The sequence below is a fragment of the Mauremys reevesii genome, linkage group 2 (genome assembly GCF_016161935.1).
Source record: "Mauremys reevesii isolate NIE-2019 linkage group 2, ASM1616193v1, whole genome shotgun sequence".
Classification (NCBI taxonomy): Eukaryota; Metazoa; Chordata; order Testudines; family Geoemydidae; genus Mauremys; species Mauremys reevesii.
Window position 1 is genome coordinate 135,129,416 of NC_052624.1, and position 26,220 is coordinate 135,155,635.

Sequence of the window (26,220 nt, forward strand, 5' to 3'; positions counted from 1 at the left end):
AGCTCTCATTTTTGTGTTGCTGAACTGCAGGGCAGGGGAAAGCTCTGCATAAAGTTCATAGAAGGTGGCCTTCCGCATTCGAAAGTTCTGTAGCCACTGCTCCTCCTCCCATACCTGCAAAACAATGCAGTCTCACTAGTCAGTGCTTGTTTCACAGGACCAGAAAAGGTGCTCAGCAGAGTGCAGCTGCTCTGTGACTGCCAGCAGCAACTGTGAATTGTTTATTTCAATGGTTTGCAGGAGGGCTGCTTGCAGGACATCGCTATGTTCTGTGCGGCAGACCCTACTTTGGCTCTGGAAATACTGCAGGAGAAGGCACAAGGTGTTTGAGATGCTCACAGCAAGTGTGCACAACTGAGCAGGCTCCATGCTTCTGGGGTTATGATGTATGCGCAGCAGTTTTAAGGCACAAAAAACACTGGGTTGTTTGCCGTTGATATGAGGGAGGGAAGATAGTACATCATGGGATGCCCTGCGACAATGTTTCGGTCCCATGAGGCACTGCACAAACTTCCCAAAGCACACTGCAGCAAGTTGCACTTTGGGATAATTACCCACGATGCACTGCTTTGTGCATTGATGCAGGCACTGCTAGTGAGGACCCACTCCATTGAGACAATGAGAATGATGTGGCCATGCACAATCAACTTAATTTATTCGGAGGCTCGAGGTCGAATTAGATAAAGTTGACTTAATTTTGTAGCGTAGACAAGCCCTCTGTCTCTCACTTTCATACATCTGCGCGCACACACACACCCTCCCCCTAATTTGTTGTCTCCTTTGTCTTCCTCCCAAAAGAGGCAACTCAGCCAGCCACCTAACAGCAAATAAGTGCACACTGCAAAACCATCTGAACTCTGCCTCTGACTTGCTGCTATATGTAGGTTTTCTCTGAATGTGGGGTTTGGATCTTGGGGATATCCTGCCTTATTCCACCTCTCCAAATCCTGGGTTATGGATACCTTTTGCAGTTTAAGGGCCTGACCCTGCAAGCATTCCACATATGGGACCATCACTGAATTCAGTGTGGAAAGCCTGCAAGTTCAGGCCATTAGGCACTGATCCTGCAACTGGATCTGGGCAGACCCCTGTGCCAATGTGGATCCTGCATGGGTACAAGAATGCTTTTCATGGATACAGTTGCAGGTTCAGAGGTGACATTTTTATCTCAACCGCATCAGAAGGTACATAACACTACAGATCTGTTTCTGCTGCCATGGAAGTCAATGGCTAAAAGCCTGATGATTTCAGTGGGTAGAGGAAGGAGAAATGCCTACTTTTAACAAAGATACAAGTGCAAAGTGTTAAGAGAAAAAATATTACAAACCATGTGCTTATATTCACTTGCATATTGCCTCTGGCTGTGTAGAGAAGGTTAGCCCACAAAAATGTATTAAAGCAGAAACCATGTCCCATAAATAATCCAGATATTAAAACTTTCTACCTACATGGTTCTTGTTCTAAAAAGAAATGATTTCATAAGTTATTACTTGACACTCATCATGCACAGTCCAAAAATGTTACCAAAAAGCCAACATAATTTGCAGCGAGGGGCAATATGTGACCCTTAGTTGATAAACATTGAATTTTAGTCTGCTGCACGCACTGTCTAACAAAAATTCACTTGGAGAAATGCTGTTCTACATAACATTAATAGTAAATCATGATTCTGCAGTTCATGTGCCACATTAGAGAGCTAGTTTTGTTCGGAAAAGTTTCAGATAACCAGGGGTCCTGCACTTTTTGTAACAGAGTACACATTTCTGGTTGTGATCATTGTGGGCTCTATTCTCCAAGCTGCTACGCGCTTTCAGCTCCCACTGAATCCAAATGGGGATTGAGGGCGGTAGGCACCTGACTGGAATGAGCCCCTTGTGACTTGCCTACTGTTAAAAAATAACTGAATTCTGCCCTGAGACACAGACGTAGGAGTTGATTGCATGAATGGGGGATTAGGATTTGGCCCAAAGTGCATGGAGGAGAAAAAAGAGAACTTGGACATTTATGTGTGTGTCACTTTAATTTTTTGGGGTGTTCTAATAGACAGATTCCATAATCCATTGGTTCTCAACCAGGTGGTGTGGGTGAGCCAATAAATCTCATTGTGTAGTGACCACCCTCCCTTTGACAAAGGGATCCTGGAATTATTTTCTATTGTAATAGGGGGTCATGGTATAGAAAAGGCTGGAAACCACTGCCTTAATCTGATGTTAAAATCAATCAGTTTTATTACAGTTTAAATATCTAGGTAATTGTTTTAATGGCCTGTATTTTAAAGCAGAAAGGACTTTTTGGTGTATGATGGAATGGTAAGCCCCTGTACAGTGTCTAGCTGGCATGTCTTAAGTGCATTGATTTCAATTAAAAGGTCATTAGCCATTCTTTGAAAGCCAGCTATATAAATAAAATACTGACAGGAATATTTTGCCTATTCTGTCATTCAATTGCTTGAACCATCCAAAAGTCCATTCCTGCCAATGCAAGTAGTTCTAAAGAAGTTAATGGGGCTGCTCGCTGATAAGGCCAGTGCTGTGCCTGGTGGTGTGTGCAGGATTGCGCCCTGAGACAGTGATCCTTATCCTATGGCTCTAAAACTTAATGCAGTTCTTCAACTGGTGGCTATGGGAAGAGGCATGCAGCTTAATTGAATACAGGTGGGTAACAAGTTGAAACTGAACTAGCTCTCCTCTCTGACAAGCAGACAAACCGACTAGAGCTGAGTGAATAACTGACTTTTTGGATCACTTGGCAATTTTGAAAAGTTGAAAAAAAATTGTTTCAAGTCAGACTAAAAATTAAAATGTTCAAAGTTTTTGGTGAATCAAAAGGTCAAAAATATATTTTGGGCCAAACAAAATGTTCCATTCAACCTGAAACAAAATGTTTCATTTAGACGTCGATCATTTTTTATGTTTTTAAAAATAAAAATAAAGAAAATTTCTAAACAAAAAGTCATTTCTCACTGAAAGACCAATTTTTAAAAAATTGACTTGTTCTTATTTCATAATAAACATTTCAGCAAAACCAACTTTTCCATGTTGCCAAATCCTGCATTTATTGCTGAAAAAGTTTAAAGTAAAAAAATTTCATCCAGCTAAACCTGATTGACTCCTCTGTCAAATTATTCGTGCTCCACAGGTACAATCTCCCTTACTTGGCTGTCTTCCTCCAGGCTGCAGACACTTTCTCCACTCCTTCACAGAGAGAAGGGCCAAACCCCTCCTGCCTGAGGAAACCTTCTGACTTTTCTTGTAATGAGGAGTCCCATAGGTTGATATTTCTGGGGAGCCACAAAATGTGCAGTCTTTCTCTGATCATACACAGAACTGTGCTGTACAAACATCTATTCATTCCCTCTGAAGCACCTGGCATTGGCCACTGTTGGAAGACAGGATAGTGGGCTAGATGGACCATTGGTCTGACTCAGTATGGTCATTGTTAAGCATTGTACTACTTGTCCCTTGTGGATGAAAGGTGGGAGGGAGGGATGGCTTTTATCACCAGACTCTAGAAAACCTGACTGCCATGGCATTTTAATTCTCTTTTATCCCACATCCACCAGTCAGATTTTTTTTAAATGTGCTAGATGACTGTAATATATATCACTTTTTATAGAATAAAGTGACTTAAAGAAAAATTAGTCAGTCTTTAATTTATGTTTGACCTTTTATACCATAATTAGTTACTATCTTATTTTAGGTTTCCAAATTAGAAATATTTGGCCTAAATAAATAACTTACATTTATACATCACTGTAATGGTGCCTCCGTCTCCTGGTCGGAGGGAGGCCACTCAAGCCCGTCCTGTCGGGTTGGGACCGGAGTCTGTCCAACCGGCAAGAGCCTCCCAATAGGGCTGCGCCATTAACAGTCCCTACCAGGCTTTAGCCTGGGCTTAAATGGCTCAAGTAGGCAGCCCTGAAACACAGTCCATCAGGGCTGACTTTGGCCTGGGCAGAGCTCAGGCTGCCAGCAAACAGACAATCTCTTGGGGATGGCTTTGGCCTGTGTGGAGCTCAGGCTGCCAGCAAACAAACAGTCTCCTTAAAGGTGAGTGGTAAGGGAGCTCCTATATTGGGCTAGAGCCTTGTTGCACCATGTAGGGGTCAGCCACCTGGGGTGGGGTGGCAGGGGGACATGGGCCCATCCTACTCCACTGCGCCCCAGCCCAGGGCCCTGGCAGGGGCAGGATTGGCAGCCCCTGTGTCAGCAGAGATCCAGCCGCAACATGCCAACTGAACCACACCGGCTTCTGCAGCCGGCTGCTCCTTGGCTGCCCCTAGGCTACTTCCTGCCTCCCCGGGGTTTGGTACCTGCGGCCTCCAGGCCTCTTCTGGCTCTTCAGGGTAAACCACAGCAGGTACTCTGGGCCAGTGGTCATCCCCGTCTAGGGATCGGAAACAGCCAGGCACAGATTCCTCTCGGGGCCTTTGTAGAACAGGCCGAGTGTCCTCCTCTGGGGAAGGCTCTTCCACAACCGAGCTGCAGGGCCGGCCTTTTATACTTCCGGGCCCGCCCCGGTCCTTCTGGCCAGGGAGGTGGGGCGATCTAGGCCCTGCCCTCCAAGGGACCTGTAATGGTGCCTCTCCTGCTCGGAGGGAGGCCACTCAGCCTCACTACAATCACCTTTAAGGCTGAGAGAATCTGCAGCATTTCAGCAATTTAGAATCTGTTAAGTTTAATGCACAGGGCACTGGACTTGGGTGGCAGGAGACCAGGATTCTGTGTCTGGCTCTGCCACTTGTCAGCTATGTTGTCTCAGGCAAGTCATTTCCTCATTCTGTGCCTTTGTTTCCCTTCTCTCTCTTTGTCTGTCTTGTTTATATAAACTCTAAGTACCTCAGGGCAGGGACTGTTTCTTACTAATATGTGTGTACGTTGCCTAGCACAATGGGTCTCTGATCTCTGATGGGCCCTTTAACTACCGCAGTAATACAATGAATAATGAGAAATTATAGGTCTGACTCTGCAAGGTTGTTAGCCCTTTCTAGGAGGTGGTGGGCACTCTGAAGGCTCTCATCCTGCCACTGAATGGCGTTCTGCTGGGGTCAGAGGTGAAAATAAGCTGGTCCGGTCCAGTGTACCAGCAAGAGCTGGCACGCCGTGCCGGATTGGACCAGCTTCTCCACGCCAGTGATTTAAAAGGCCTGGGGCTCCCAGCAGAGGAGATGGCTCAGGCGGCGATTGAAAGGGCCGTTTAAATCACTGCTGGAGCCCCCGGCTGCTGCCGCTACCCTGGGGGCTCCAGCAGCAGGGCTCAGGCGGTGATTTAAAGGGCCTGGGGCTCCGCCAGAGCTCCAAGCCTGGGGTAGCGGCAGCAGCCGGGAGCCCCTGGGGCTTCGTCGGCAATTTAAAGGGCCTGGGGCTCTGCTGCAGTAGTGGCAGCTGGAGCCCCGGGCCCTTTAAATCACTGCCTAGCCCCAGGGCTCCCAGCGCCTCTGCATCTGGTAACTCTGGGGCTGATTTAAAGGGCCCCGGGATTTAAAGGCCCCGCCTTTTCCAGTTGAGGCCCCACCCCCTGCTCAGGACTCTGGAGTACTGGTAAGTCCTTTAAGTTACTTTCACCCCTGGCTGGGGTGCAGTTGACTGGTGCACAGGCTTCTGTACACTAACAGTTGAAGGCAATCTTGGGGAATTGGAGGTCCCCTGGAAATGAGAACACTTATCCAGGTGCCTAAATATGGACTGGGGACTTTAAGCACCTGTTTTTGAAAATCTTGGTCACAATATGCCAATGTGAAATCATCAATATCTTAAGAGAAATGTTTGCATGGTATCGGTAACCTTATTTGACACACACATTCTGTGGCTACAAATAGACTTTACAGACTTGACATGTCTTGTGTCATGACAAGAAGACAGCAATGTGCATAGTTTTATTCAAAAGCCAATATGGAGCCATAGGGGGAAATTCATTTGGCTACATTAGAATCTAGCAAAACACTAAATGTTTCTGAGCTTTTTACAGCAATAGTCATTATAAACAAACTGGTTTGCATATGTTATGGTAAATTTTGCAGTATTTACATTTATGCACTTTTTGTCTCTGTGCCAGTGGGAATATATGTCACTTAGAAAGCTTACTTGGAAATACTATATGTTTTTCAAGGTGAAACTTGCTTAAATAAATGTATTATATTTGATTTAATAGTTATAGAAAATAAGCAGAGACCTCTCTGGCTGATTTATAGCTTAAATATTTTCTATTTTCTGTTGTTTTACTCCTGTAGACCTGCACTTACATTACACATTAAGGTCCCAGTCCTGCATGTGGACAGTCCCATTGAGCTCAGTGGCATATTCACATGCCTGAAATTCCCCCCAGTGGAAACTGAGGGTTCCAGCATCATCTGATTTAGAAGCCCTACTTGTTGCTTTGTAGTGCCTGTAGAAGTGTATAACTGCTTAAAATGCCGTATGTGTACTACTCATGAGTGTCAGTGCTATGCATGAGTTCTGCAGGTCATTCCAAAGACGTGTTGATGAATCTTTTACACCACACCACAACAGCATGTATTTTGTATTATAAATGGGGCTGGTAGCGTTGCCTTTTACTAAGGTTGCCCACCACTTCACATTATAAAACCTGGTTTTCAGTTATTTATCACTCTGCCAATTTAGCTGTTTGGCCAGAAATTTTCCATGCCAGATGTCTGCCTCAGGCTGACATGTTTTGGAAAATTTCAGTCAAAACAGTTCCGTTCTTTCCAAGAATGAGGCTGGAGAAAATAGGTTTTGCAATGTTTTTTTTTTCTTTTTTTTTCTTTTTTAAGTCTGGTGACCTTTTCTTTGAAAAGCCTAGTGCCCCCATGCGTTAGAGCAGGGACTTGAAATTTGGCAGGGGTGGTGTTTGTCAGAGACATGCCTTTCCCTGTCCCTGTGAAAATCTGTCCAAAGTTGGCCAAGTCATAAGCCTTTGAAAAAATTGCAGTTAGCATGTGCTTAGAGAGTTCTTAGATTTTAGAAATCTCCAAGAGTCTCACTGAGCATGCTCAAGCTTATTTCCTCTGGAAAAGTAGTATGTGATCATGTCGTTAAAGACTGTAGCATTATGCATATGCACCAGGTGGCCAACTTCAGGTTGCACAGGCAATCTTAATGGTGGCACTTCCAAACTTTTGAGTGCTTGATTTTGCAACCATAATGTTGTTGTAATATCCTTTGTGCCTAATATGCTGCATATGTTACAGGAGCAACTATCTTATAAATGTTTTAGGAATTTTTAAAACATGTTATTGGGGACTCCTTTTGTATCTCCCCATCCTGTAAAGCCAGGTCTCCCATACCATGAGTCCAACTTTACAAGCCTTGGAGAAGCCCCCCAAAATGACTTTTCTATATATAAAAATGTCATATTTGAAGCTGCAGTGTCTCCGGACCTACTGAGGCTACAAACAACTGCTATGTCTTTCGTTGGGAAGCTGGGAATCTTGACCGAAAAAAATATATACATGATATCAAAGATATAAGTAGGTTTAGGCCAATGGTAAGAAGATAACTTCTCGAAATTGTGAGGTAAAGCTGGACCATTCAGAGGTTAAGGTCTGAGTATGGCCCATACTGGGCCTCAGGCCAATGTAACTTTAATAGGATGTTACACGTTTTGGAGAAGTGCGGAAACACTTTTGGTGCAAGTTGACGTAAAAATTGGCAGTTGTTTGCTGGAAGACTTGGAATGTTAGAATAGTTACCACTGGAGATGGATTAGTGGGCAGAGTGCAGGTGAGATGGTCGGATGTACACAAGAAATACAATTTATCCCACAGTTCTGGACTTTATCCCATGGATAATTCTTCACACTCTATATCTTTATCTAAAGCACTGCAGATATCTGTGTCTCTACACAGTTAGCTCCATTTTACAAAAAAATGTAACTTACCTTACCTCATGGCAGTAAAGTATGTGCAGGTATTCCCTATTATTAGAGTGTGAAGATATTCATGATACTACCATTTAAGTCACGGTAATGGGAAAACTAACTAAGGGTGCCCTATATACACACTAATAATTGTCAGAGCAGTAAACTGATCCAAGTCTTACAACATCTAATAACTGGGCCACCAAATGCAAGAGAGAGTGAGCCCCTTCCAGTGCAGCACTCACAGGCACAAATTCTCTTCTCCACCTCCCCAGTACAATTGTATGGAAGTTAGTGAGGTTGCCCCAATGAAACTAAGGAGGAGGATTTGGCTCAGAGCCTGTTTTTAATCTGCACTTATGGTATCAATTTTGGAAGGATTTTGTCCTCACAGCTATAAAGGTTTGTAAAAACATATACTTTTCCTCAGTTAAATTCAGACTTCAGATCATTCAGCTGAGATTTCGAATAGCAGAACCTTCTATCTACAAAGCCAGGTGCCTTTTATCTCTTTCTCCATACCCTGCTGTGGAACCAACATCTATATTCAGATGAACGCTTCAGCTGCATGTCCCAAGGGAGAAGTTCACAGGTGCTAGCAGGGCTCCTTGAGGCAAATACTTCTCTGGAGCCCAGTTCCCCTTGGGTATACAGTGGAACCTGAGTCTTATTAGAATCCAATGTAAAATCTTTGTCCAGTCTTTCCTCTAACAACAGACACTGGAATCTCTTACTGTCTTTAGCCTGCTTGGCCTTGCTTCCTATTATGTGTCCTTAAAGCTGCTATTAGTTTGGATGTGTGGGGCATGACAGACTATGTGCTCTGTATTTTGGGGAACTGTTGCTTATACTTCAATCAGACACTGCAAAGTTAACACCTCTTAAATGCTTGTTGGAGTCTTCAAACTTCTCAGTGAGGACTGCCACCATTCAGCACAGTCACTGCCAGCCACCAACCTTTAACAGTCACACAGGAATGCTTGGACCCAGTTGGACAGAATGCAGTCACCAGTATTTGTGTATCATCCTCAGTCAATTGCCTCAGTGCAAATCTTCTGCACAGGAGTGTTTAGAGAAACACTGTTGAGTGTCTCAGCCAGGAGCGGCGCCAGAGTTTCTGGCGCCCTGGGCAGAATTCGGGGGGTGGCATTTTGTGCGCTCCCCACATGGCGCGCAGGAGCTTCCGGTTCCGCTCCCATCGCACCGCCGAAGAAGGACCCTCCGCCGAAATGCCTCAGGTGACAGCGGCAGTCATTGAGCTGCTCAACTACCTGCCTCTGTTTTCCGCAGCACGTCGGCAGAAGGTCCTTCTTTGGCGGCACAACGGGAGCGGAACTGGAAGCTCCCATGCACCCCGTGGGGAGCGCACAAAATGCCACCCCCCGAATCCTGGCACCTGAGGCGACCGCCTAGGGTCGCCTAATGGAAGTGCCGGCCCTGGTCTCAGCTCACAGACAGTATTCCACTATTGCCACTTCTCCTGGGGTGGGCGCTGATTCCTTCTGGCTAGACACTATACTTGCTGCTGAGGAGAAGCAACAGCTTCTCTTTCATCAAGGACTGGAGCTAAACCCTTTGGTGAGGCCACAGTGCTGAGATGTCCTGCCTATACTCAGCTCACAGGCTGCGAAAGTACTATTTCCTGCGGTCTCTGAAGTGAACCCACACATGTGAGGAGTTGGCCCTCCCAGCACTTTTTGACTTCCTCTGTCCTTTTTCATTCAGATATGCATCCCCTATCTTCCCTCCCAAATGCCCTCTTTCTGCACCTTCCTTGCCATTCATCTTTCTTCCATTCTCCTCTCAGTTCTCCCCCTTTTGCCTCGCTTGTCTCCTATGTTCACAGAGCCCAAATATTAATTTCCCAGATGGCTGCAATGCTGCTTCCGTTTCCAGCTGAAACCAGTTTGTTTTTCTAAACAAGTTTTAGCTGCGATCCTGAAATCACTTTCAACAAACATTCACACAAACCAAACTTTGCCTTTTCTCAAACATTTGCAAGTAAATAAAAAGGGAGACAAACATGGCTGAATCTAAACATGCATGACGTTACCAGAGAGTTGTGCAAATATTTTTTTCCTCTCAATTATTTGCCCATAGCTCATACAGAATTTTGTGACACTCAGCAGGACTTGTTCTCTATCTCTCTGAATGTATGAAGGAAGGAATTTTTTATAGTATTGCTTTTCTTCATTATTTTTATTAACTCCATGAGAGTTCTGCCAGGCCACTCTAAAGTGGTTATTGTGCATAAGGAAATCACTTCTGCTATATAAGTACTGAGGACTGAACTCATTCTGATGTTCAGCGGTGTGGCATTATATAGTCATGGCCCGCTATAGAATAAGCCCTGCCTTCGGTGTCCAAGCTTCTTGCCCTCTACTCTGCTAGCTTATCTACTGCTTGCCCTCTACTGCTTGACTATCACAGTTGTAGAGGTGGAAAGAGAGACCCTCCAAGTCAGGAATTACTCTATTCAGTGCTTTCTACAGTAGAGTCCTGATCTCTACATTGAGACCGTGCTTCACAGGAAGCAAGTGTTAGAAATGATGTGCTTTTATTGGTCTGTTCTATTAAAGGCAGACCTCATCTTGCTGAACTAATTGTAGTTTCCTTGTGGCCATTATTTCGTATTTATAGCACATTCTTGTAATAGAGCCTGGAGGACTCACACGCACAGTGTGACTAGGTCCATGTCAGATAGAAGGGAGTGCAGCCAGCTGAAGATGGCTTCTCATTATTTTGTTTCCTAGGAGCAATCAAGGAGGCCAATAAGGCCCCAAGGCTGTGCATTAGCTTTGCAATCATAAAGCACGTATCCTGCAAGGACAATAAGCTTATAGCCTCAGGCAGCTATCTGAAAACAGCCAACTTTTGCTGGCTCTCACACAACGAAGTCAACTGATAAAATTATCATTCACATTACCACAAACTTGGCCCTCTTCCCTTGAAGAAATGCAGAATGATCCAAAAAGAAAAACTCTCAAAAACAATCTGAATGAAGCAAATTCCAAGACGAATGCTGCCTATGACATTTCTATATCCCAAAGCAGAACAAGGTGAACCAGTTCAGACATGGACATGAAACCATTCAATGCTGCTTTTCTTTCCTGTGACTATCAGCATCCTTTTTGGCTCTTAGCAGAGTTCTATTGATATGAAATAATAAATCCAATTACAAGAGAGAGATAGAAAGCAGACCAAGAACACAGCCGTACTAATATCCCACTGCCTGGGAAAATTAAGAGAAATACAGTTAAAATACTAGGTCAATTCAAGTTAAACGTGTGTGTCCAAACCAGACAAAATCCAGGAAATTCACATTTGTTCCTGGGGCACGTTCTTATGTTAGTCCATCCGAGTTATAAACCGTGGACAATGGGGTTCATATTAAAAATGCTAACAGACTCCTGAACTACAACCAAAAAGAGTTGCACCACTCCCAGCTGTTTGGTGATCTCCTGGCCTCTGCCAGTGCTGACAGGCATAGACTGCGGAGCCATGAGGGCCATCCAGCCCAGGGCCCAACCTCTTTTTAAATAAGCACATGGAAAACTACACATGTAAGAGGCCCCAGCACCTTGCACAGCGCTTTGCATAGCAGGGGACATGCCACTCATCCCCTCTGTCAGAAGCTGCAGCTCCGTGCTCTTCCCTGCCACCTCCATTACTATTGGCTGGTCCAGACTTGCTGCCCAGCCAATAGTAATGCCACTTTCCAAACTGCTGGAACTGGAACCTTCCCAAGCCCCTCAAGGGCCAGGCTGAAGTGGTGGCACCCCCAAGAAGCAAGTCTGGGCAGAAGCCAGGTCCTGCTCAGCCATTGTGGCCTGGTGGGGATGGCTGCAGGGCCAGGGGATTGTCACTGCTACCTCGCAGCACTGGAGTTCAAGTAAGTGCAGAGCAGCCTCCTTGCCTGCCCCACTGGGACTCTACCTCCTCCCTTGAACCTGCTATCTAGATGAGTGTTTTAAGTTTCATTCTGTTCCAAAGTAACCATGTTAAGTGCTTGTCGTGTGTAACCTCTCTAAGGTATTATTTGAATTTACCACTTCAAATGATTGTTGTCATATTGTATTAAAACATCACTAGGGGATTTATTTACTGCTACCCTCTTGTAACGTTTCTTTTGGGCAATGCTATTGTATGTAGTTTAGTCTAGAAATGGTAAAAATAAACATTGGTCATTTTATTTTTATTAAATTGACCAATATTTTGGGAGTAAATACAAATTAGAATAATTCAGCATAAAGTAGTACAGCATTCTATTTCAAAGAAGCAATTCTTCAACCACAATTGACCATCTAATTCCGTAATCAGTCCAGGCGTACCAATTTTAATATCAACTTGAACCTATCCACTGTGAAAAAATGATGAATGTAATAGTATGGAGCAAATCTATGACCTCCCTCCCACTTTAAATGGTGCTCTGCAGCTCCTGGCGATAGGTAATGAGCCACTTTTCTATTCTTAATCACAAATGACTCTTTACTGGCCTTTAAATGATGGTTGAGATACTGGCCCCATTGGAGTCAATAGGAGTTATGCCATTTACTCCAGTTGGGCCAGGATTTCACCCAAAGTGCTTGTGATTGTATCTCTTGGAAAACATTTAGATTCAGACCTTACCAAGAGCTGGGTGTATTTGTATCACCCAAACAAATCAGTCTATTTAAATTCTGAAAAGCTGTGGCTTTGTTCAGTGACTAGGAGAAGAAAAAATCAAGTGGATGGGGCAAACAGGCCTCTATGACTGTTTTGTTTCTTGAAGGGTTTGAACAACCAACCCAAAAGTCATTGCCAGGGTCGTGAAAGACTTTGCCAGATCTCCAAGATGCTTTGCTCTCCAAGTCAGTATCTTCTCCCTTTTACCTGTCAAATATTTAGAAGTTTGGTCTGTCTGTAAGATAAATGCTGTTGGATACTTAGAAGTTTAATACATGCCTAAAACTTGATTGCATAGTACCTTTGGGACCTCATTTGAAGCCAGTTGATTTACATTCAATTCCACTGAAACTGCAGATGGAAAGTTAGTAGACCCTTGTACTCATGGAAGTCTAGTGGGAAGACTTTAGAGCTCTGGATTTGTCACTCTGCAATCTTTATGCTCTGGGAACTTTTATAACTGTGTATTCTACCTTTCTTTCAAACATTGGGGAAATATACTGTAACGTAAGATGCTCAACATCAATTGACTTCCTAAGAAACCCTGGTATTAAATCACTGAGCACTCTATAAAAACTTGCTTCCCACTTTGAGCGTCTATTTATTCACTTTCTTTTTGGTTTTTATTAAGGAGTTTGTAACAGCTACTTATTTTTGGCGAATATCTGTTACATCTCCTCTGAAAATCAGGATAGATTTTTATTTTGGCAAGAGGACTTCGGTTTGGCCAAAGGGCAGCTCACATGCCTAGCATTTTCAATTAGTCTAGATTGAGTATAGAAATACTGTTCTGGTTTTAGTGTACTATTACAAAAAAGTAAACCAAGAAATAAAAAGATAAACATGTGGATTCTGATTACTGAAAGGTTTCTTCAAGAATATTCATATTATGGGATATCTCAAAACCTCAATCAATTATACTTGGAGGAACTGGATGTTCTCGGCATATGTATCATTTGCCATTTTGTTCATTTCAAATCCACACAGATTAACAAACCAAATAGTTTGTCTTGCTATAAATTTACTCTTCTTCTGTCTGATTGGTGGGCCCTCTGAGTTATGTGTGCCCTTACAGTCTCTGAGATTAATTCTGCAGTTTTTACTCAGGCAAAACTATAGATGTCAATGGGAGTTTTGCCTGAGTGAAGACAGCGGTTCTGTGCCCTATCTTCCTTCCTGCAGCATATAGAAATAGAAACCCATTTCAGCAGTGGGACCTTCCTCAGTCTTAGGAAAAATATGTGATTTCCCTCCCCAAAAGACCAGAATACAGATAGGCAAACAGTGTCCCCTCCAATCTTATTTTCTGTTTCTCAAATACATTTGAACACACATTTTAAGGTTTTCTTATTTGGCTGGCTAATATGCTGAGACATAACCAGTTTTGATTTCCTGCCTCTCTTATCTAGGACTAATCTTGATATCAAAACTGAGCAAATTCTTTTAATTGAACTTCATTTTTTCCCTAGGTCCCACTTTCTCTTGGGAATAGCTTGAGCTTCCTTGAGATAGCTAGTAATGTTTTTGGGGGGGCAGGAGCGAAGCTTCTAAGAGGGATTGATTTTGCACGGCTAAAAAGATATTTCATCTGGATTAAGAGGTATCGGCTTTATTTCTCCCAGATTAAATGAAGAATGGATTTATTCCAACTATTAATCCAACTCTATGTGGGCTTCCCAGAAGATTGTACTACATCAACATTACAATGTAAAACCTTTGACTTGAGTGGGATACTTCTGCTGGGAAGGAGAGGGGAAATGAAGGTAATTATTCTTATTTGTTATATATCAATTTGTTACTCAAGGTGGAAGGACAGTGATAGAAAGAATCCTGCTTCTTTATATAGGGTTGCCTCTTTAGATATACCTCCTCTCCAACTCCAAGTTGCTTTGGCACAACTTTGGAGTGGGAGCCCGTTAGAACATCATTAAATTGGGAGTGAGGGTTGATTTAAACTAATCACAAGTAACATCAATTGATTTTTCCTGAGTTTTGTGCATTTGGAACAATTTGTTTTGTTTAGGAGAGAGCTTGCCCACCACATACATGGTGCTTTGCCCCAGGTTTTTATAATGTTACATAGGCTTTAACATAAAATATCCTGTGATGTAATTGTAAGTGATTCTTGGTGCCAAACTTGAGACATCTGAAAGTAGCATAATGTTCAGTAGCTCCTGAGCACTAACCCTCTAAAAATCCAGTCCCTTGTAAGACGGCAGTGGTTGGACACCCAAAATCATGGCTGTATTTCATAGGGTGCTGTACGTCCTGAGGCCTAGCCCAGTCCAACATCCACCATTTGCAGAGACAACCCTGCATTTGAAAGATTATCCTCTCTCTTTTCCTCATATTTTACGCTTATCATTTGTCGCCTGAAAGCCTGTGATAGGCAGGAGCTTCCTCTTCCAGGGAACATTCTAAAGACCAGGCCCAGATCTCAGTTACACTGGCACAGTAGAGAGATTTCCTTGCCTGTAGAAAGTTCTTCGGGCAATGTGGTCACAGACCTGAGTGATGAATTATTATGAAAGACCTTGTTCTCATCTGTCCTGTTCTGAATCTGAAATCCTAAGCAGCAGCTATAGAAGGACAGAAAAGTTTGGGTTTCAATTTACTTGCCTGTAAGCATAGTTAGAAAGTATGCACAAGTGCTAGCAATGGGGGGAAATTTTAGCAAAAATGTCCTTGTGTAGACCAGGCTTATGGGTGTGGCAAATCGGAGGGTAGCTTTTTAAACTGGTTTCATCGCCAGGCCACAGGCATCCCTGTCCATTATGTACTGTGGGTTTTGAGCCTAACCATTCTCTAACTTCCTAATTCACCCTATCTCTGTGTAGCACTGTGGGATATTTTGAATTAAAGATGCTAGGAAAATTCTCCTGATCATTCACTGCTTGTCAGTCTGCAAAATGTTGGTTTTGAAGGGTTAAAATGAGGGCGCTCAGCTGTCAGCACTTTCTTGTTTTTCCATATTTTTTTATGCAACAGAAACACCAATGAGAACATATTTAAAATATTCTTCACCGCTAAAGATCTAGTGCTCCAAGGCAAATTAAAATGTAAAAGAACATGCAAAAAGCAAACAAAGGTGATAAGCTCTCATGTGCAAGAGAAACACACTTCATCTGGCAAAGAATCTTTGAAGGAGGCTCTTGTCCAATGAAGGGTAACATTTTTGAACATGGTAAATCTTGAGCTGTAATTCTCTTTTCATTGTTGGACTGATTATGTAATAAATACCACAACAGTACAAAGCAAATTGTTTCTGGATTCTACAGAGGTTTTGCTCCCACTGCAGAACTCATTAACATAATGTTCTGTGTATTTCCTGCAGGTTAGCAAGGATTGTTCTAGTCAGTTTCTTGACTTGTATTTTCTCTTGAAGAATCTGCTAGTTTTGTCCTGTATTTGAAACTGTTTCTATGGACATAAACATTAAGCTGTCATTTCACATTTCCTTTGGGTAGCTTAGAGCACAAAGTTATTTTTCCACCAAAGAGGTCTGATAGGAATACTGCAATTTCAGTACAAAGCATCTTTGTATTATGTGATCTATTTCAGTTGTGTTCTCACTGGCTTCTTATTTTTTCCTAATAATTATTGATCATTTTGATCAATATATTGCTTAGGAGCACTTAGAGGTAACACTGCTCTACAGCCAAAATGCTTCTGAAATAAATGTAGTCAAACTTTAATAATTCTGGGTCACTGAGAACGAAAATGATGCTTAAAATTGTTGATTGGCTCTAGTTTTCAAATTATGCTATTGGGTCAGTATATACGACCCTTGACTTGGGAATAGCGGAGGATAAGTGAGTTATAAAGGGAAGGGATCTCAATTTAAACCAGAAATGACTAAAATACATCTTTGACTGGAACTATGAATAAATCTATGACTGGGTTTGGACAGTACTTGCTTTTTAGGCAAAACAATGAATGATGCAATCAGAAGCTGGTATTGCGTCCTCCATGATATGAATTGCATCATGTTATTCCTAGAAGTCATGGCTGATGCAATCATAACGAAGCTTACATCACTCTGCTGAACAAATTGCCCTATATCAGCTCTAGAAATCATACAGTGTCGTGCTCTCTTACTTGTCAGTGTTTGATTTTGCAAAGGGACACATTTCTGTTTAGCCAAAGTGAGCAGAGATGCCTCGTACTTGTGTGAAGAGTGCAGATAACTTCTGCTATGTTTGTGGTGAAGTGACTTTTGCATCACAAAAGCGCAGTATAACCACTATGGTTAAGAAAGCCTATCACCTTTATTTTGGCTGCAAAATTGGAGATCAGGACAAGAGGTGGGCCCACACATATGCTGCAACACTTGTGCAACAAATCTTCGCCAGTGGTTGAACAGGAAAAGGAAATCTATGCCTTTTGCAGTGCCAATGATTTGGAGAGAGCCAACAGATCATACCAGCAATTGTTACTTCTGCATGGTGCCTCCAGTTGGGAAAGGTGTGTCAAAGAAGAAAAAGTGGACTGTGCATTATCCAAACATTCCATTAGCTATACGCCCAGTACCCCATGGAGAAGGACTGCCGGTTCCTGATGCACCAGAATCATTCTCACTTGAGTCAGATGAGGAAGAGGAAGAGGATGAAACTTCTGGTCCTGAACCATCAATGTCACAGGACCCACATTTTCTCCCACCCACCTCCTCTGAACCACACCTCATAACACAAGGTGAACTGAATGACCTTGTCAGGGATTTGGAACTACCCAAGAGTAAGGCAGAGCTGTTGGGCTCCAGACTACAGCAGTGGAATCTCCTGGCAGGTGATGTTAGGGTTTCCATGTTCCATGACCGTCAAAAGGATCTTGTCCCATTCTTCTTCATGGAAGGTGATCTTGTAGCCTGCAACAACATCGATGGTGTGATGGCAGTCCTCAACATCGTTCACGATCCAGATGAGTGGAGACTGTTCATTGATTCATCGAAGACAAGTCTTAAAGCTGTTTTACTGCATAATGGCAATGTTTTGCCATCAATTCCAGTTGGTCATGCAGTCCATATGAAGGAAACCTATGACAACATGAAACAACTTTTGAGGTGCATAAACTATGACCAACATCAGTGGCAGCTTTGTGGTGATTTGAAGGTTGTTGCTCTCTTGCTTGGTCTGCAGACTGGATACACAAAGTACTGCTGTTTTCTCTGCGAATGGGATAGTCATGCAAGAGATTCCCACTACATCAAGAAAGATTGGCCACTCCGACAGTCATTGGAGCCTGGGAGGAAAAGTGTTCAGCATCCACCACTTGTTGAATCAAGGAAGATTTTGTTACCACCCTTACACATCAAGCTGGGTCTGATGAAGAACTTTGTCAAGGCCATTGACAAAACACAAGCAGCTTTCAAGTACCTCCGTGGAAAATTTCCAAGGTTAAGTGAAGCTAAGATAAAGGAAGGTGTCTTTGTTGGTCCTCAGATTCGTGAACTTCTTCGAGATGATGCATTTGACCATGCACTGCGTGGCAAGGAAAAGATGGCATGGAAAGCCTTCCAGTTAGTGGCAATAAATTTTCTTGGAAACAACAAGGCAGACAACTACAGGTTGTTGGTGGAAAACCTCCTCAAGGCATACAAAAGCCTTGGTTGCAACATGTCGCTAAAGATACATTTTTTGCACTCTCATCTAGATTTTTTTCCACCAAACTGCGGAGCACTGAGCGACGAGCACGGCGAGCGATTTCACCAGGACATTGCAACAATGGAGAAACGCTATCAGGGCAAATGGAGCCCATCAATGCTTGCAGACTATTGCTGGACAGTGACAAGAGATGCTCCATTTAATGAATACAAGAGACAAGCCAAGAAGCGCCGAGTAGACACTGAATAGGACTAAACTATGTACATAATAGTTTTTTGCCTTTTGTTTCATAATAAATTTTAGTTATATAACCCTTTTGCTGATTTTTAAAGTGTTACATAAACAGGACAGGTGAAATATTATCATGTAAAGCAACCATAAACACATGAAAAGACCTAGGTTTACAATTTATGATTAAAACTCTACTATCTACACGATATACATAGACATAAAATGTAAAAACTTACATAACTTAGAAACAGTAGCCAATCAGTTGTTTTAATTGTCATATTTGAATTCAACACATCAAAATACATAACAAATAGCACATTTTATCTCTGAAGCAGACGACGTCTCAAAAATTGTAGACCAGTGTAATCAGTTAAAGCAAATTTCTTCCTTGCCTAATACGTAAACATTTAGGACAAAAAAAAACCCGCCTCCCCCACAACTTGTTACAGTAACTCCTCATTTAAAGTCATCCCAGTTAACATTGTTATGTTGCTGATCAATTAGGGAATGTGCTCGTTTAAAGTTGTGCAATGCTCCCTTATAATGTTGTTTGGCAGCCGCCTGCTTTGTCCACTACTTGCAGGAAGAGCAGCCCATTGGAGCTAGCTGGTGGGGGCTTGGAACCAGGGTGGGACGGCAGCCCCCCATCAGCTCCCCTAAGTTCCCTGTGCGGCAGCCACCCACAATTGCCGCGCAGTTCAGCTGTCCCTCCCCGCACTGCTGTGTGCTGCTCCTGCCCTCTGCCTTTGAACTGTTCCCGGGAGACTCCTGCTTGCTGTGCAGAGGTCGGGGGAAGAAGGATACTATGTCAGGGTGTCACCCTCTCCCCACTCCTGTACCCCATTTCCACAGGGGGCGGGTGCAGACATGACAGGGCTCAGGATGGAGAGAGCTTGCTGACCTCAGCTGCTGTCTCAACTTCCTGATCTTTTTAAAGGCAAGTACTTAGAGTGGTGTCAGCATACTTAAAGGGGCAATGCGCATCTCTCTCTCTCTCACACACAGGGTGTGAGTCTCTGTCTGCCATGCTATCTCCCCTCCCTCCATTCGTGCTGCTTGTAGAGTGTGAGGCTACATTAACAGCAATGTGTTAATCCTGGAACCTGATGCACCCATTTATATTCATTCTTATGGGGAAATTGGATTCATTTAACATCGTTTTGCTTAAAGTCACATTTTTCAGGAACATAACTACAACGTTAAGCAAGGAGTTACTGTACATTGTTTCACTTATGTTTCACGTAAGTGTATACTGGCATTTTTAAATAGTGTCAATAGTATGATGGTTCCAAATACCTGTCTACCCAAATGTTATGGATTCTTCTTCATTGTAAACACTGAACCGTTTGGCCTCACCTTTGCAATTCTCTACTCCAGGGGTTCTCAAACTTCATTGCACCATGACCCCATTCTGACAACAAAAATTACTGCACGACCCCAGGAGGGGGGACTAAAGCTCAAGCCCACCCGTGCCCCCGCTGCCCTGGGCTGGGGGGCCAAAGCTCAAGGGCTTCAGCCCCAGGCAGGGGGCCTGTAACCTGAGCCCTGTGGCCCAGGGATGAAGCCCTCAGTCTTCAGCCTCAGCCCCAGACCCTAGCACAGTCAGTGGCGCTGGAATGCTTTTTATAGTGGGGGTGCTGAAAGCCAGCAAAACGATCTCCAACCTTTTTACCTCCTGCCCTGCTCCCTTCCCCCGCCCCCTGAGGCCGGGAGCAGGGCCATGTCTTATATGAATTACAGAATATTTTGTTTTCCTCTTCCCTGCTAACAGATCCCATTAGCATATTCTCAGTTCCTTCAATTATGTTTTTATTTGTTAAGTCAGAAAATCTGGGCCAAATTTTGCCTTTAGCTACACCTAGGCAACACTCACTGAAAACTGCACTATGTATTTGAAGGCAAAACATGACTGATTGTCCGCAGTATGATTGGCACAGAACATGGATTTAGGACTCCTGTGAAGACAAAGAGGTTGCTGAAGTGAAAAATCATCAGTGATAAAGACAGTAACTTTTTTAAGGAATATGCTTTAGAATTTTCCCCCCTCATTGTGTTTACATAAAAATCTGTTAAAACTGTGAGACACCAGCACAGCAGTAAACTACCTCTTACACATAATCCTGGGTCAGAGAAGATTCTCTCTCCAAGATCGAAGTAGTTTACAGCTGATTAGTGACACTCAGTCTGAATATTGATGCCATGAAAACTTCATAATACACAGGACATTCCCTGTCTGCAGTATGTATCTCTTCCCCTCCCATTCCCCCACCATGGTCTCTTCAAGTGTGAAACAGCGTATTAGCATGTTAATTCCAATCTTGTTAGGATTAAGTGCTTTGTTAGTTCTAAAGACTTGATTTAGGTTTGTACAGTATACATTTCAATTATATTCAAGGTATTACAAATTTAAGAACCCTGAACAGAAATTTGTAGTATTGACAGTTTTACCCTATCTTCCTAGGAGGATAATTAAAGAAACACTGTTAGACTGAAAATTTTACATTTGTACTGCTTGACTTCTGATATTTCCCTCAGCTTGGCTAACAAAAAAAGTAGTCAGTTTCACTTTCATTAAGTCATTTTTAATCTACCTTCACTTTCAGATTCTCATGCTCTGGGACAGTGTTGTGTTTGATTTGCCAACAAATGATTATACTGCTTTAAAAAAAGCAAAACCACAAACCTGGTCCAGATCCTGCAGTCCAGCCCAACTGAATGATCAGAGGAGTGGGCTGTGGGCAACTATAGAGCTAATTAATTTCAGTGGGAATTATGCCTCTAAATCTTCTAGACAGCTTTCAAAATGTCAGCCTACACCTGGCCCACCCGACTCCACCAGGCCCCACCCAGGGCCCTAACAGTGGCGTAGCAACTTGCCACTGACTCAGCGGGGGGTCCTACCGAAACATGCTAAGGTTTCCCAAATGGGAGGTACCACTCCATCACCCTCCCTGGGTCACTTCCTACCAATGTCTGCATTGGGGTCTCCCATGAGACTTCAGATTCTCCGTAATCAGCTGGGCCGGTCATCTCCTAAGTCATTCTATGTGTTCTTCCACCCGGGGCACTGGGTATCCATCGAACCAAGAGATAGCGTTGACCTTCTGGAAATCGTTACAGAATTGAATGGTCCATCGGGTTTTGGGATCAGAATGATTGGGCTGTGCCATTCACTCTTCGACTCCTCGACCACCCCCATCTCAAGCATTGTATCCAGTTCCTGTCATACTGTGGCCCACATCTTCCAGGGCAGTGGTCTGTGGTCATCCCTCACTCTCTGGCTGGGTGTTGTCACGATATGATGGCTCATAAGGTTGGTTCATCCCATGCAGGTCATTAGAACATTGGGGAAGTCACTTATGAACCGCTGTATTTGCTCCTGCTGTGCTGTGGTGAGGCTTGTCCCGAGCATAGTCAGCCTTGGATCTGGGGGTTCCCCTGCTAGGGGTCCAAGTTCTGGGTCCGGGGGTGACGGGATGATGAACAAGGCCTCTCTGGCCATCCAGGCCTTCAAAAGAGTCAGTCACATGATACATACGGGTCTCCCTCCATCATCCTGGCAGCTGGACCTCTTAATCTACTGGCCTGACTTGCCGGGTCACCTCGTAAGGCCCCTGCCATTTGGCCAGGAGTTTTGAGTCTGCAGAGGGCAACAAGAGCTGATCCCCTGGGTTGAAACTCCACACTTTAGTTCCTCTGTTATAGAGCTGTTCTTGCATCTTTTGGGCCCGCATAAGGTTCTGTCAGGTGAAAGCACCCAGGGCTTGGAGCCGCTTTCAGAGGCGTAACACATACTGGGTGGTCCCGAGTACTTGTGTCTCCTGCACCTTCCCGTCTTCCCTCAGGAGATCCAGGATCCCTCTGGGTTGTCTACCATACAAGAGTTCAAAGGGCAAGAACCTGGTTGATGCTTGGGACACCTTCCTTATGGTGAACAGCTGGGCTGGCAATAGTGCATCCCAATGGCTGGGGTCCTCCTCCATGAATTTCCGCAACATGGACTTCAGGGTACCATTAAAGCGCTCCATTAGGCCGTCTGTTTCTGGGTGGTACACCGACGTCCGGAGTGTCTGTATATTCAGGAGGCAGAACAGCACTGTTATTAGTTTAGAGGATACATTAGTTCCCTGGTCAGTCAGGATATCTGTGGGTATTCTGACCCTAGCGAAGACCTTCACAAGTTCAGCGGCAATCACCAGCTCCGTGTCGGCTCGGAGGGGAACAGCCTCAGGATAATGTGTTGCATAGTCCATGATCACTAGAATAAATCGATTCCCTGTCTTACTTCTTTCCAGGGGGCCAACCAGGTCCATCCCGATGCATTCAAATGGGACGCCAACCACTGGCAGGGTTATCGGGGTGCCCGGGGTACATTCTTTGGTCCAGCCCTCTGGCATTCCAAGCAAGATGCACAACAGTCTCGGACCTCTTGGTGAATTCCAGTCCAAAAAAAATGCTGCGCCATACTCTGGAGGGTCTTTTCCCATCCCAGGTGTCCTGCCCAGGGGTTTGCCTGTGCTAACCGTAGGAGGCTTCGTCACAACCTCTGTGGGACCAACAGCTGATGGAGCAGCTTGGGTGTCTGTGATTCCTGTACCACCCGATAGAGGCAATCCTGTCTAGGTCACTCTGGACCCTATCCCTACCCTCTAGAGTATCTACCTCTCCTCCCAGCTTAGTGTTATCCGTGAACTTGCTGAGGGTGCAATCCATCCCATCATCCAGATCATTAATTAAGATGTTGAACAAAACCGACCCCTGGGTCACTCCACTTGACACTAGACATCGAGCCATTGATCACTACCCGTTGATCCCAATGATCTAGCCAGCTTTCTGGCCACTTTATAGTACATTCATCCAATCCATACTTCTTTAACTTGCAGGCAAGAATACTGTGGGGGAACATATCAAAAGCTTTGCTAAAGTCAAGATCTATCATGTCCACCACTTTCATCACCTTCCATCTTCCATCACCTTCCTCTCCTCCAAGTGCTTCAAAATGGATTCCTTGAGGTCCTGCTCCATGATTTTTCCAGGAACTGAGGTGGGGCTGACCAGTCTGTAGTTCCCCGGATTCTCCTTCTTACCTTTTTTAAAGATGGACACTATATTTGCCTTTTTCTAATAGTCAAGGACCTCCCCAAATCGCCACAAGTTTTCAAAGACAATGGCCAATGGCTCTGCAATCACATCAGCCAACTCTCTCAGCACCATTGGATGCATTGCATCTGGCCCCATGGACTTGTGCATGTCCAGCTTTTCTAAATAGTCCTTAACCCGTTCTTTCACCACTGAGTGCTGCTCACCTCCTCCCCATCCTGTGCTGCCCAGTGCAGCAGTCTGGGGACTGACCATGTCTGTGAAGACCGAGGCCAAAAAGGGATTAAGTACTTCAGCTTTTTCCACATTGTCTGTCACTAGGTTGCCTTCCCCATTCAGTAAGGGTCCCCCACTTTCCCTGACCACCTTCTTGCTGCTAACATACCTGTAGAAACCCTTCTTGTTATCCTTCACATCCCTTGCTAGCTGTAACTCCAATTATGCTTTGGCCTTCCTGATTACACCCCTGCTTGCTCGAGCAATATTTTTATACTCCTCCCTAGTCATCTATACAAGTTTCCACTTCCTGTAGGCTTCCTTTTTGTGTTTAAGCTCACCAAAAATTTCTCAGTTAAGTCAAGCTGGTCGCCTGCCATATTTGCTATTCTTTCTGCCCATCGGGGTGGTTTGTTCCTGTGCCCCTCATAAGGCTTCTTTAAAATACTGCCAGCTCTCCTGGACTTCTTTCCCCCTCGTATTAGCCTCCCAGGGGATCCTGCCCATCAGTTCCCTGAGGGAGTCAAAGTCTGTTTTTCTGAAGTCCAGGGTCTGTATTCTGCTACTCTCCTTTCTTCCTTTTGTCAGGATCCTGAACATGACTATTTCATGGTCGCTGCTGCCCAGGTTGCCACCCACTTCTACTTCTCTTACCTCTTTTCAGCTTGAAAAAGAGATGACTAAGGGGGAATATGCTAGAGGTCTATAAAATCATGACTGGTGTGGAGAAAGTAAATAAGGAAGTGTTATTTACTCCTTCTCATAACACAAGAACTAGGGGTCACTGGATGAAATTAATAGGCAGCAAGTTTAAAACAAACAAAAGGAAGTATTTTTTCACACATCGCACAGTAAACCTGTGGAACTCCTTGCCAGAGGATGTTGTGAAGGCCAAGACTATAACAGGGTTCAAAAAAGAACTAGATACATTCATGGAAGTTAGGTCCATCAATGGCTATTAGCCAGGATGGGCAGGGATGGTGTCCCTAACCTCTGTTTGCCAGAAGCTGGGAATGGGCAATAGGAGATGGATCACTTGATGATTACCTGTTCTGTTCATTCCCTCTGGGGCACCTGGCATTGGCCAGTGTTGAAAAACAGGAAACTGGGCTGGATGGACCTTTTGCCTGACCCAGGATGGCCGGTCTTATGACCCGGCATACCCCTTACAGCAATGGCTGATTAAGTCTTACACTAGAAACCTGAACATCAGTAAGGAGCAGTTCAACAATAGGCTGAGTAGGTGCAGGATGACCATGGAATATGCGTTTGGCAGATTAAAGGTGTGATGGCGATGTCTTTATAGCAGGTTAGACATCAATGAGGATAATATTCCCATAGTTATAGCCACGTGCTGTACGTTGCACAATATTTGTGAAGTGAAGAGTGAAAAGTTTGCTCAGGGGTGGATTGCTGATGCAGACCACCTGGCTGTTGATTTTGGCATCCAGATATGAGGGCTATCACAGGAGTACAACAGGAGGCAATTCGAATCAGGAAGGCTTTGAGGCAACACTTTGAAAATTAGAACCAGTAATGTCTACTACTATGCTCAGGACTGCAATGCTTAATGAAATCAAGTTTTTCTAGGAAGCATATTTTATTTTTATGGCCTAGGATTCCATATAAGGAAATGATTAAACTGCTCGTGTATGTGTTGCTGCCATCTGCTATCACAATTTGCAGGAAACAAATAAAGATTACTATCATTCAATATAATTGCACAGAAAAATAACCATACACACACACACATACTTGGTGGGAGAGACGGTACCAGGGGAGGGCTGACTTTTAGAGCTGTGTGTAAGTCCAGCTATCATTTGAAAAGGTGTCTGTGGGTGTGGAGTGAATGGGAAAGCAAGGAGTCCCAGAAAGCAAAAAGAAATGCACGTGTGGCGTTTGGGGAGGGATGGGAAAGAGTTCTGAATGTGTTGAGGGGGAGGGCGGACACACATCTGCTCAGTCTGGAGCATCATGAGGGACTTCAGCGTCCAGTTTGTTCCTCCATAACTTTAATCATCCTCTCAGTAGCGTCCTTAACGAAGGCCTCATTGTCTTTTCTGTCCTGCCTTTCAATTTCCCTCCACTCCATGTGTTCCCCCTTCTGCATCTGACTATTGAAGCAGCTCCTGGAACATGTCCTCCTTGCTCCGTCTTGGGGTGTGCAGGAGGTGCCTCTGAAGGCCACATCTGCAAAAGCACAAGGAACAATACACAGAAGCATGATTAAGTACACGCACAGAATTGAAACAGTATACTAAAATAAACCTCTAATACTATACCAATCACTTTCTTGCTCACCCTTGACAAGCACACATGGTGAGTTTATCCTGGGGCAGGAGACATTGTACATGGGGAGAAAAGCAATGTAAAGGGTAGCAGTGCAGTTGACTAGGGACAATATTCTAAATTTTCCCACTGTTTTCCACAGGCGGGGGTCATTGTAGCAGCTATCTCACTCCTGAGAGTAAGCAAGGAAGCAAGGGTGCATCTACTGCATGCTTGCGGCTTCGGACCTGGTCCCTATGCTGCTTGCCTGTGTGACGCTTTG